Raw genomic sequence first — 3,970 nt, 5'->3', positions numbered from 1 at the left:
TTCCACTAACTCATTCCACTCACATTTCATTTAAAACTAATATATACAAGTGGACCCATATTCCCCGACTTATTTTCACCCACTTTTCTTAACATTTCTTAGAACCCATGCCGCTAACAAATGGGACTCCTAATGACGGACGGAGGGAGTATATACCAATGATATTTGGTATGTTTGTTGATAGGGAGGAGCTGTAGGAAAAGGTGGAGCATCAGGACTTGATAAGACACCATTCAGTGTAGAAGAAACCGAAGGCTCCTTCTCCTGCTTCTTCTTCTTCTTCCAAGAGGAGAACATATATAACTCTCCCATTAGCTTCTTCACATATCCCAGAATTAATGCAACTTTCAGATTTGTAATACATTTTTTAGTTAATGCATTTGGGTATAATGCTATCTTAACTAATTGTACATTATTATTAAGAAAAAAAAAACTAATTGAACATTATTATACCGACAAGTGAAAAAATTAGTGAGTTGCGGCTGCACAACTCTTTCTTCACTATAAAAGTGTCATAAGGCATGAATCTCAAGAGTGATTGAATTAATTATTAAAATGATTCTGCATTTTTTCTAGATGCGGCGCTGTTTGACAATGAATGCTCAAACCGCTGCCTGAGATCATCTATCATTTTCTTTGCTTCTTAGGTTTATACTGTTGAAGACAAGGATAGAACTGAAAAATTTGTCACATCCCCCAAAGTGAATGTGTATTACTATTATAGTTGGGAGGATGGCTTGTCTTTGCTCACATTATTTACACTAGAAAACTTGAGGAGATTAAGAATCAGGTAATGCAAGGTCACGATTTAATTTATAAATATTTATTTCATAAAGACTACTTACTAAACTTATATTATCTATACAATATATAAAAGGGGAGTTTTTGGGGTATTTAGGGAAATAAGTAGAATTTTGGGGGTATTTAGGTAAATCAATTATAATTTAATTGTAATCATTTTAAATTTTATATTAAATTAAATATATATAATTTAAAAGCCAAAACATATGATTTAGTGGTGTGAGCTGGAGGTTGTGATTAAATGGAGTGAAACGGTTTTAAACGGGACTCGCTCATATTATTACATGGGCTATAAATATGTGATACCTGAAGTATTTGGTAGCAAACATTCAATCATACACTCGATATATTTTTTGCGTAATGGAGAATTGGTGTTTTTATTCTTACTATTGGAAGAAGCTTCATACTATATGAGCATATGACGATTCTTCACATTAATCAAGATTTGCATCATTCAAAAAATATGTGTTTCAACCTTAATCTCTTCAACAAAGATTAATGGGAAAGAAGAAGTAAGGAAAAACGAATTACGTGAGGTAAAGGGGAGTCTGCAATGACAATGGCTAGGTAGAATTCAAAAAATAAAATATTTTTTTGTCCTTTCATCAAATGCATGTGGTGTGAATTGTTGGTTTGTGATATTCACGGTCTCATCTTATGCTTTCCTCTATGATACGTTTTAAAACATATTCATTATTGATTTTGTGCATTGCAAATTGATTTATTTTTGCATTGCAATTGATTTTGTTCCTTATTTTATTGTAGTTTTAGGTGAGGTGGGCGGCTTTAAAGATGACAAACGAGTTATTTTACCTATAGTTCTGTTGAAGAGTGACGAATTATGAAGAATTGAAGGTTTTAGTTTATAATGATGAGATTGATTTTATTTTAAAGTTAATGTAGTTTATAAAGAAGTTTTAAAAATGATGAGTAATTATCCATTGTGTTTAATTCTTTATTGTGAAAGATTTATCTTTTACTCCAGATTTAATGTTTAAACATTATATTATGCGATTTGTTTTAAATTTAGTCTGTTTAATGTTGATTTGTATAGATTTTTAATTCTCATATAACTAAAATTGTTACTAATATTGTTCATTGTCAATATTGATTCTAATTTTATTTAATTAATTTACAATTGAAAATTAATATTTTAAAAATATATTAATGCGTGCATAGCACAGCGTGATACTAGTTTGTCATAACACGGAATCTCATGAGCACCAAAAGCACTTGTAAGTTGCATATGGTTATTTATTAATCACTACCCAATATATGATTACATTTTATAGGTCATGACGCACAAGTCGCACGGACGGACGTGTAAGTATGTTTTTCCTCTTTATGGGTTGATCTTGACCATCGCATTACGTGTTTTCTTCGAGGGTTTAGAAATATTACGAAACGTTGTATCGCTAATTTTTTGGCGTGAGACTCTTTTATAGTCAACAAGATTACGTTATCCGGTGTAAGTTTCCACCGTGGATGTTCGAGACATTGACATATGAGGTCATTTAATAGGTCCCGACACGTAATCGCAGGACGATAAGTATGTTTTTCTTACTTTATGGGCTGATCTTGACCATCGCATTACGTGTTTTCTTCAGGAAACGTTGACTAAGACACTTGCTAAATTTTGGCTGAGACCCTTATAGTCAACAAGATTACGTTATCTAGTGTAAGCTTCCACTGTGGATGTTAAAAGACATTGACATATGATGTGATTTAATAGGTCTTCTTCGTAGGTTCGAAATAATTAGAAAAGTATTAGGCACTTGCTAATTTTTGGCGAGACTTTATAGTCAATAAGATTACATTATCTGGTGTAAGTTTCCACTTCGAGACATTGACATATGATGTCATTTAATAGGTCCGACACGCAAGTCCACGGACGTATAAGTATGTTTTTCCACCTTTATGGGCTAATCTTGACCATTGCATTACGTGTTTTGCAGTTCGAAATACACAGGGGACGGACTAAGGCACTTGCTAATTTTTTAGCGTGAGACTCCCTTTTAGTCAACAAGATACGTTATCTCGGTGTAAGTTTCACTATAGATGTTCATATTGACTAAGGCACTTGCTAAATGCAACTTTGATATTTGTAATACGTTTTTTAAGTTAATGCTTGTGGGGAGTCTTTAATTTGGGGTTATATATAATCATACCTTAACTAACTGTATATAGTAATGCTAGCTTACAATATTTCTTTCAATATATATGTACATGTGTAGCATCTGTGCGATGTGTGTGCCACGTGTAATTGATTGTTTCTAAGTTTAAACTTATTTCAATTATTTTTTTTGAGTCAATGTTTGATTCAGCTACTATTAGAAACAAATTAGTAAAATATTCAACAACATATGCTTATTAGTAAATTAGTATATGACGTAAAACACATTCTAACAAAGCTCACATCCGTTTTTTCCCCTCATCAATGTGAGCCTTGTTAGTAGCATGGGGCCCCTGATAGTTCAAGGAAATGGGATTGCTTTCGAGGTTAAAAAGTGTTTATGTTCTTTCACAAAACATTCCACCATTCAACAATAACCCTCTCAAGAGGAGAACCCAAAAACTTGATGGGATGGAGTAGTGGTGATGTTGGCGAAAACAGCAGGGGGGAGAGCCGAGAGGGTGGGAGCCGAGGGGGAAGAGGAAGATCAAGGAGAAGATTGGAAAATGTTGGACTTGACGACACGTTGTGAGGTCTATGATCTGGTCTAAATGGGACAAACTGACAATGGGGACACCGAGCTCGTTTTAATCTTTTTTAGTGTCTTGAATATTCCAGAAGTTTTATGTCTCACATATGTGACATGTGATAGAATCCTAAATAAATTGGATTTTAGTATAATACATATATTTGTATAAGACACGTTTTCCCATTAACTATCAATTAATTATCGTATTAATTGGAATGAAAAGGGACGGTCAATTAGCTACAATATGCTTCTTTAAAATTTTTAGTTGATCACTAATATATACAATACATTTCCTTTTCTATAGTAATTCCAATATGGAAAAGGGTGTATATTGTAGTTGTTCAAATTAGACACATATATAAATGGCAATGATTACAATTAATATTATAACCAATTAGTAATACGATTGATTTAGGAATTATATTCCTATAATTATGGTCAATATATTACAATATTAATGTAAAAGA

The sequence above is a fragment of the Salvia hispanica genome, chromosome 1 (genome assembly GCF_023119035.1).
Source record: "Salvia hispanica cultivar TCC Black 2014 chromosome 1, UniMelb_Shisp_WGS_1.0, whole genome shotgun sequence".
NCBI classification, from domain to species: Eukaryota; Viridiplantae; Streptophyta; class Magnoliopsida; order Lamiales; family Lamiaceae; genus Salvia; species Salvia hispanica.
The sequence above is the reverse complement of the archived record's forward strand: the minus strand, read 5'-3'. Positions refer to the sequence as shown.